The sequence below is a fragment of the Pelophylax lessonae genome (assembly GCF_965119305.1).
Source record: "Pelophylax lessonae genome assembly, chromosome: 11".
In the NCBI taxonomy this organism is placed as follows: domain Eukaryota; kingdom Metazoa; phylum Chordata; class Amphibia; order Anura; family Ranidae; genus Pelophylax; species Pelophylax lessonae.
Window position 1 is genome coordinate 209,961,578 of NC_138778.1, and position 10,193 is coordinate 209,971,770.

Below are 10,193 nucleotides of genomic sequence, written 5' to 3' on the forward strand. Positions count from 1 at the left end.
GGAAATCTTCCAGTGGGGACACTAGTTCTGGTGACACCCTGGGATTATGGGGGAATTTCTCTAACTTCCGTTTTTGGCTATGGGACAGGAAGTGAAGGGAAATCTCCCCAATGGGGACACAGATGGCAAAGAAAACCTGACAGAGGTTCTATCCCTCCCTTATTCTATTCTAAATGGGGAAAAAACAACATTGTCTTTAGTTCTATTTTAACTTTTAACTTGTATGTGGGGGGTGATGGGGAGTCTGAAAGCGGGTGCAGCATATTACACATGGGGCTCAGCGGGGTGGAGTGTCTGCAGACACGAGCAACTGCTGCTTTCAGAGAGGGGGATGGGTGAGCGCTCAGTCATTTTAACCATTTCACTGTTGGACATTTATTTATTTTTATTTTTCCAATGTGCTAATTGCTCATTTCTGCCTTTAATGCATTCCATAGTTTGTGAAATGATGAAGGCCCCGCCCAGTCACACCTCTGACATACACCTGTATGGGAAACGGCCATTTTTTCAAGCGTTTTTTTTTTACCCAGCAAGCATAGAGCAGTCTATAGATTTCATTGGGCCGCCCTATGCCATGTTTTGACAAACATGGCAAAGTAGCGCATTGCGTGTCCCGGGTCACTTTTTTTTATTGTTCGCAGCGATACCTCACATGTGCGGTTCGAATACCGTTTACATATGTGGGCGCGACTTGAATATGCATTCGCTTCTGCGCGCCAGCACTGAGGGATCGGGGCACTAAAAGTGTTTTTTTTCCTATTTATTTTATTCTTTACTTTACACGGTCCCTTTCATTTTTGTCACTTTTATTCCTTTTATAAGGAATGTAGACATCCCTGGTAATAGAATATAAGGATAAGGATGACCGGTCCTCTTTTTGGAGAGAAATAGGGTCAAAAAGACCCCAAATCTCTTCTTTACCTTTAACCACTTCCCCCAAATGTACGCCCCGTACGTCCTCAGGCTTCACTGGTAATACTGGGATGGTGGGGGCACCTACAGGCATCATCTCCGTATCATTGTTGGCAGCCAGCGAATTCTCTACAAGGCAGAAGTGATCCGAGGGGCCAATTAGCCACTGGATCACTTCTGCGGGTGGCGGAAGGAGGTCCCCTCCCCCGCCCCCATCTCTCCAGTCCCATAGCAAAGGCCGGGAGCGGTGTGGCCGGTGGCAGTGACTGCCCTGTACAGAGAGAGAGGAATTGACGTCATTCTCCTCTCTCTGTAACTCTGGAAACCGGGAGCGACGAGTGTTCATCACTTCCCAGCTCTGCCCCCTTTGTTTACCTGTCCACCAGCGACCAGAGAAGCAGCCGATCGGACCGATTTCAGTCTGTTCTGCAGCATGGGGGGGGGGGGGGGGGTCAGAGGAGAGATTTGGGGTCTAACCCCAAATCTCTCCATAAAGAGGAGCTGTCAATGTCCCATGCTGTCACAAGAGATGTTATTCATCCCTTGTGATAGCAATAAAGTTATTATAAAAAAAAAAATAAAAAAGTATAACTTTTTTTTTTTTTTCAGAAAATAAATAATAATAAAAAAATAAATAAAGCGCCCCGTACCGCTGTGCTTACGCGCAAATGGGAATGCATACGTTATTCCCACGCATATATGTAAATGTTGGGTATTGTCGCGAACGTCAAAGCGAGAGAAATAATTCTATCACCAGACCTCCTGTGCCCCTCTAAACTGGTAACCTGTAAAGGCATTTAAAGCGTCGCCTATGGAGAATTTTAAGCAATGTAGTTTGCCGCCATTCTACGGGCAGGCCAGGCACTTCCCTTTCTCGGCGGCGCTCGCGCGCCGCCGGAGGCTCGCCCCTGCTGTATTCAGTCGCAGCGGGAGTCGGGCCAAGGGAGGAGCCGCTGCTCTTCCCCGATCGTCGGGGAATCTAGTTTGGAGATCCGCCCGCTTGTGTAAACAGAGCGGGCGGATCTCCTCAGTGACAAACAGTGACAGTTTGCAGGGTTCAGCATAGCTGAACATGTTATCTGTCCTTGTGTCACTCAGTCACCTCCCCCCACACACGTTAGTAAGCACCCGGCATACATTAACCCCTCCCTCTCCAATAAAATTAACCCCTTCCCTGCCAGTTTAATTTTTACAGTAACAGTGCATATTTATAGCACTGATTACTGTAGTAATGTCACTGCTACCCCCAAAAGTGTCAAAAATGTCAGTCAAGGGTCCGCTCTGTCCGCCGCAATGTCGCAGTCCTGCAAAAAAATCGCAGATCGCCGCCATTACTCGTTAAAAAAAAAAAACACCAAAAATTACATAAATCTTTCCCTTAGTTAGTAAACGCAATAACTTTTGCGCAAACCAATCAAAATACGCTTATTGTGATTTTTTTTACCAAACATAGGTAGCAGAAAACAAATTGGCCAAAAATTTAAAAAAATGTTGATTTTTACATTTTTTTGGGGGGAATTTCATATAAAAAAATGTGAAAAATATTGTTATTTTTTCAAAATGTACGCTCTTTTTTTGTTTATAGCGCAAAAAGTAAAAATCGCACAGGTGATCAAATACCACCAAAAGAAAGCTCTGTTTATGGGAAAAAAAGGACGTAAATTTCGTTTGGGTACGACATAGCATGACCGCGCAATTGTCAGTTAAAGTCGCACAGTGCCGAATCGCAAAAAGTGGCCCAGACGTAAGACAGCAAAATCCTCCGGTGGTAAAGTGGTTAAAAGCAAATGATAACAAAAATGTATTATTTTTTTGCTTTCAAAAAAATAATAATTTTTACTTCCAGCCGAAACTGGAAGTCACGTCATGACGTCTCTCTGGTCCTCTAAGGTCATAGAGTGGATGAAAGAGTACTAACTGTTTGATGGGTTAGGGGAGCAGCTGGCCGCACCGTCAGATGGTTTCTCAGGTGAACTGGCGGAAACGGTAAGCCCGGGGAACACCGGCGAGTGTTTCATGAGCCGCTTGGAGCGGTTCCATGAGAAAGCCGGGTACTGGGGTTATAGGGGATATTTTCAGCTATAATCCCAGGAAACCACTTGCAGATCACAATGGATATATACGTATTGCGGTTGGCAAGGGGTTAAAGTAGATCTCATAAGCTTTAAAACGCTAATTTCATGTTATGCAGCTTTCATTAACCCCTTACTTACTGGGCACCTAAACCCCCTTCCTGCCCAGGCTAATTTTTAGCTGTCAGCGATGTCACTCTATGAATGACAATTGCGCGTTCATGCTACATTGTACCCATATCACATTTTTATAATTTCTTTTTACACAAAAATAGAGCTTTCTTTTGGTGGTATTTAATCACTACTGGGGTTTTTATTTTTTGCTAAACAAACAAAAAAACAAAAAACAGTTTTTATAGTTTGTTATAAAATTTAGCAAATAGGTAATTTTTATCCTTCACTGATGTGCGCTAATGAGGTTGCACTGATAGGTGGCAATGATGGGCACTGGTGGGCAGCACTGATAGGTGGCACTGATGAAGAGGCAGTGGTGTGTGACCTGGTGTCATCCCCTGTACAGCACGGCTGGAGTGTGAGAAGAAAGAAGCAGCACAAGCAGCCAATCAGTTTATGTGCTGACAATGTCATGGCATGCTGATAGGAGGAGAGAGCACAGTGACAGAGAGATGAACTCACCCCTGTGTTGCTTCTCATTTCACTATTGCTGGGGGCAGATTCAAGACAACCTGCACTCATAGGTACAGTAAACCCCCCTCCATTGCGGGGGTTACATTCCAGACCCACCCGCAATAAGTGAAAATCCCCGGAATAGAAATCCCCTATTTAAATACAGTACTTTTAAAAGCATTTTAAGGTCTTTAAACACACTTTTAAAAACAATAGAAACTCATTTAAACACATTAAAGATATTGAGAGACAGAGCAAGAGCAATGGAAAAACCCAAAAATACTGAATTAACAAAGATTTATTTAATAAAACAATATTAATAGCAGTGGCGGCCCGTGCATAGGGGGTGCCAGGGCGCCGCCCCCCCCCCCCCTACCCCTAAAGAAAAGAAAAAGAAAAAAAAAAAAACGAACAAATAAAGTTTTGAAAAAAAAAATTACAAAACGAACAAATAAAGTTTTGAAAAAAAAAAATTGTGTTCGCCGCTACCCCGGCCTATGTGGTGGCTATGGGGGGGGGTGGGGTTTACGACCCAGAAGGGCGCCGATTGGCTGCCTTCTGGGGGCGTAACCTGAGCGCAAGTCATTGCGCTTGGGCACCCCCACTTTCCTGATATCCTGGCTGTGATTGGTCCAGTCTACAGCCTGGACCAATCATCATCCAGGACATCCCATGGCCCCATGCTGACCCCTCTGACATTGCGTGGACCGGCATTGCAGAGAGCGGAGCGGAGAGGAGACCGGAGAAGAGGAGAGGGAGAAGCCGAGCCTCCAGGTAAGTGCACTGCTCTGTCGGGCACGCACGCATAGCTCTGCATTGGGGGATGTATACTGGTGGTCACTGCACTGGAGGCACGCACGCATAGCTCTGCATTGCGGGACATATACTGGTGGTCACTGGCTGCACTGGAGGCACGCACTCATAGCTCTGCATTGGGGGACATGTATACTGGTGGTCACTGGAGGCACGCATGCATAGCTCTGCATTGGGGGACGTATACTGGTGGTCACTGCACTGGAGGCACGCACGCATAGCTCTGCATTGGGGGACGTATACTTGTGGTCACTGCACTGGAGGCACGCACGCATAGCTCTGCATTGGGGGATGTATACTTGTGGTCACTGGCTGCACTGGAGGCACGCACGCATAGCTATGCATTGGGGGACATATACTGGTGGTCACTGGCTGCATTGGAGGCACGCACGCATAGCTCTGCATTGGGGGACGTATACTGGTGGTCACTGGCTGCACTGGAGGCACGCACGCATAGCTCTGCATTGGGGGACATGTATACTGATGGTCACTGGAGGCACGCACGCATAGCTCTGCATTGGGGGACGTATAATGGTGGTCACTGGAGGCACGCACGCATAGCTTTGCATTGGGGGACGTATACTGGAGGCACGCACGCATAGCTCTGCATTGGGGGATGTATACTGGTGGTCACTGGCTGCACTGGAGGCACGCACGCATAGCTCTGCATTGGGGGACATGTATACTTGTGGTCACTGCACTGGAGGCACGCACGCATAGCTCTGCATTGGGGGACGTATACTGGTGGTCACTGGAGGCACGCACGCATAGCTCTGCATTGGGGGACGTATACTGGTGGTCACTGGAGGCACGCACGCATTGCTCTGCATTGGGGGATGTATACTGGTGGTCACTGGCTGCACTGGAGGCACGCACGCATAGCTCTGCATTGGGGGACATGTATACTGGTGGTCACTGGCTGCATTGGAGGCACGCACGCATAGCTCTGCATTGGGGGACATATACTGGTGGTCACTGGCTGCACTGGAGGCACGCACGCATAGCTCTGCATTGGGGGACGTATACTGGTGGTCACTGGCTGCACTGGAGGCACGCACGCATAGCTCTGCATTGGGGGACATGTATACTTGTGGTCACTGCACTGGAGGCACGCACGCATAGCTCTGCATTGGGGGACGTATACTGGTGGTCACTGGAGGCACACACGCATAGCTCTGCATTGGGGGACGTATACTGGTGGTCACTGGCTGCACTGGAGGCACGCACGCATTGCTCTGCATTGGGGGACGTATACTGGTGGTCACTGGCTGCACTGGAGGCACGCACGCATAGCTCTGCATTGGGGGACGTGTACTGGTGGTCACTGGAGGCACGCACGCATAGCTCTGCATTGGGGGACGTATACTGGTGGTCACTGGCTGCACTGGAGGCACGCACGCATAGCTCTGCATTGGGGACGTATACTGGTGGTCACTGGAGGCACGCACGCATAGCTCTGCATTGGGGGACGTATACTGGTGGTCACTGGCTGCACTGGAGGCACACACACATAGCTCTGCATTGGGGGACATGTATACTGGTGGTCACTGGAGGCACGCACGCATTGCTCTGCATTGGGGGATGTATACTGGTGGTCACTGGCTGCACTGGAGGCATGCACGCATAGCTCTGCATTGGGGGACATGTATATTAAAAAAGAATAGCGCGCAAATGCAAAAGAAATTACTACCAAATCTGAAGAGAGTCCATAAATAAAAATGGGGGTTTGGTCCCACCATATGGCCATATCGTGCTCAAGCCCACTACTGCGTCAAAGTACCCCATTATCAGTGGGTCCTACACTATCCATGAAAAAGAGATGAATCCAGCCCTTCTAACCCTTGGAGACAACACTCCTTACTGGGAAAAATGTGCAAATGCACTACAGGGGACTCCTCCTATATCCATTTGATGGTGGACACTGATTGAGTACAGGTGTATGTGGGGGGTGGGGAGGGCTGCTCAACCTCGATAGTCTGGTCAGACCGAATACATAATAAACAGGCAAAAAATTTGGGGGAGCATACCCATGTATTTCCAAAGCTGCTGCAGCTATGAACCAAAAGACATGTATATTAAAAAAGAATAGCGCGCAAATGCAAAAGAAATTACTACCAAATCTGAAGAGAGTCCATAAATAAAAATGGGGGTTTGGTCCCACCATATGGCCATATCGTGCTCAAGCCCACTACTGCGTCAAAGTACCCCATTATCAGTGGGTCCTACACTATCCATGAAAAAGAGATGAATCCAGCCCTTCTAACCCTTGGAGACAACACTCCTTACTGGGAAAAATGTGCAAATGCACTACAGGGGACTCCTCCTATATCCATTTGATGGTGGACACTGATTGAGTACAGGTGTATGTGGGGGGTGGGGAGGGCTGCTCAACCTCGATAGTCTGGTCAGACCGAATACATAATAAACAGGCAAAAAATTTGGGGGAGCATACCCATGTATTTCCAAAGCTGCTGCAGCTATGAACCAAAAGACATGTATATTAAAAAAGAATAGCGCGCAAATGCAAAAGAAATTACTACCAAATCTGAAGAGAGTCCATAAATAAAAATGGGGGTTTGGTCCCACCATATGGCCATATCGTGCTCAAGCCCACTAATGCGTCAAAGTACCCCATTATCAGTGGGTCCTACACTATCCATGAAAAAGAGATGAATCCAGCCCTTCTAACCCTTGGAGACAACACTCCTTACTGGGAAAAATGTGCAAATGCACTACAGGGGACTCCTCCTATATCCATTTGATGGTGGACACTGATTGAGTACAGGTGTATGTGGGGGGTGGGGAGGGCTGCTCAACCTCGATAGTCTAGTCAGACCGAATACATAATAAACAGGCAAAAAATTTGGGGGAGCATACCCATGTATTTCCAAAGCTGCAGCAGCTTTGGAAATACATGGGTATGCTCCCCCAAATTTTTTGCCTGTTTATTATGTATTCGGTCTGACCAGACTATCGAGGTTGAGCAGCCCTCCCCACCCCCCACATACACCTGTACTCAATCAGTGTCCACCATCAAATGGATATAGGAGGAGTCCCCTGTAGTGCATTTGCACATTTTTCCCAGTAAGGAGTGTTGTCTCCAAGGGTTAGAAGGGCTGGATTCATCTCTTTTTCATGGATAGTGTAGGACCCACTGATAATGGGGTACTTTGACGCAGTAGTGGGCTTGAGCACGATATGGCCATATGGTGGGACCAAACCCCCATTTTTATTTATGGACTCTCTTCAGATTTGGTAGTAATTTCTTTTGCATTTGCGCGCTATTCTTTTTTAATATACATGTCTTTTGGTTCATAGCTGCAGCAGCTTTGGAAATACATGGGTATGCTCCCCCAAATTTTTTGCCTGTTTATTATGTATTCGGTCTGACTAGACTATCGAGGTTGAGCAGCCCTCCCCACCCCCCACATACACCTGTACTCAATCAGTGTCCACCATCAAATGGATATAGGAGGAGTCCCCTGTAGTGCATTTGCACATTTTTCCCAGTAAGGAGTGTTGTCTCCAAGGGTTAGAAGGGCTGGATTCATCTCTTTTTCATGGATAGTGTAGGACCCACTGATAATGGGGTACTTTGACGCATTAGTGGGCTTGAGCACGATATGGCCATATGGTGGGACCAAACCCCCATTTTTATTTATGGACTCTCTTCAGATTTGGTAGTAATTTCTTTTGCATTTGCGCGCTATTCTTTTTTAATATACATGTCTTTTGGTTCATAGCTGCAGCAGCTTTGGAAATACATGGGTATGCTCCCCCAAATTTTTTGCCTGTTTATTATGTATTCGGTCTGACCAGACTATCGAGGTTGAGCAGCCCTCCCCACCCCCCACATACACCTGTACTCAATCAGTGTCCACCATCAAATGGATATAGGAGGAGTCCCCTGTAGTGCATTTGCACATTTTTCCCAGTAAGGAGTGTTGTCTCCAAGGGTTAGAAGGGCTGGATTCATCTCTTTTTCATGGATAGTGTAGGACCCACTGATAATGGGGTACTTTGACGCAGTAGTGGGCTTGAGCACGATATGGCCATATGGTGGGACCAAACCCCCATTTTTATTTATGGACTCTCTTCAGATTTGGTAGTAATTTCTTTTGCATTTGCGCGCTATTCTTTTTTAATATACATGTCTTTTGGTTCATAGCTGCAGCAGCTTTGGAAATACATGGGTATGCTCCCCCAAATTTTTTGCCTGTTTATTATGTATTCGGTCTGACCAGACTATCGAGGTTGAGCAGCCCTCCCCACCCCCCACATACACCTGTACTCAATCAGTGTCCACCATCAAATGGATATAGGAGGAGTCCCCTGTAGTGCATTTGCACATTTTTCCCAGTAAGGAGTGTTGTCTCCAAGGGTTAGAAGGGCTGGATTCATCTCTTTTTCATGGATAGTGTAGGACCCACTGATAATGGGGTACTTTGACGCAGTAGTGGGCTTGAGCACGATATGGCCATATGGTGGGACCAAACCCCCATTTTTATTTATGGACTCTCTTCAGATTTGGTAGTAATTTCTTTTGCATTTGCGCGCTATTCTTTTTTAATATACATGTCTTTTGGTTCATAGCTGCAGCAGCTTTGGAAATACATGGGTATGCTCCCCCAAATTTTTTGCCTGTTTATTATGTATTCGGTCTGACCAGACTATCGAGGTTGAGCAGCCCTCCCCACCCCCCACATACACCTGTACTCAATCAGTGTCCACCATCAAATGGATATAGGAGGAGTCCCCTGTAGTGCATTTGCACATTTTTCCCAGTAAGGAGTGTTGTCTCCAAGGGTTAGAAGGGCTGGATTCATCTCTTTTTCATGGATAGTGTAGGACCCACTGATAATGGGGTACTTTGACGCAGTAGTGGGCTTGAGCACGATATGGCCATATGGTGGGACCAAACCCCCATTTTTATTTATGGACTCTCTTCAGATTTGGTAGTAATTTCTTTTGCATTTGCGCGCTATTCTTTTTTAATATACATGTCTTTTGGTTCATAGCTGCAGCAGCTTTGGAAATACATGGGTATGCTCCCCCAAATTTTTTGCCTGTTTATTATGTATTCGGTCTGACCAGACTATCGAGGTTGAGCAGCCCTCCCCACCCCCCACATACACCTGTACTCAATCAGTGTCCACCATCAAATGGATATAGGAGGAGTCCCCTGTAGTGCATTTGCACATTTTTCCCAGTAAGGAGTGTTGTCTCCAAGGGTTAGAAGGGCTGGATTCATCTCTTTTTCATGGATAGTGTAGGACCCACTGATAATGGGGTACTTTGACGCAGTAGTGGGCTTGAGCACGATATGGCCATATGGTGGGACCAAACCCCCATTTTTATTTATGGACTCTCTTCAGATTTGGTAGTAATTTCTTTTGCATTTGCGCGCTATTCTTTTTTAATATACATGTCTTTTGGTTCATAGCTGCAGCAGCTTTGGAAATACATGGGTATGCTCCCCCAAATTTTTTGCCTGTTTATTATGTATTCGGTCTGACCAGACTATCGAGGTTGAGCAGCCCTCCCCACCCCCCACATACACCTGTACTCAATCAGTGTCCACCATCAAATGGATATAGGAGGAGTCCCCTGTACTGCATTTGCACATTTTTCCCAGTAAGGAGTGTTGTCTCCAAGGGTTAGAAGGGCTGGATTCATCTCTTTTTCATGGATAGTGTAGGACCCACTGATAATGGGGTACTTTGACGCAGTAGTGGGCTTGAGCACGATATGGCCATATGGTGGGACCAA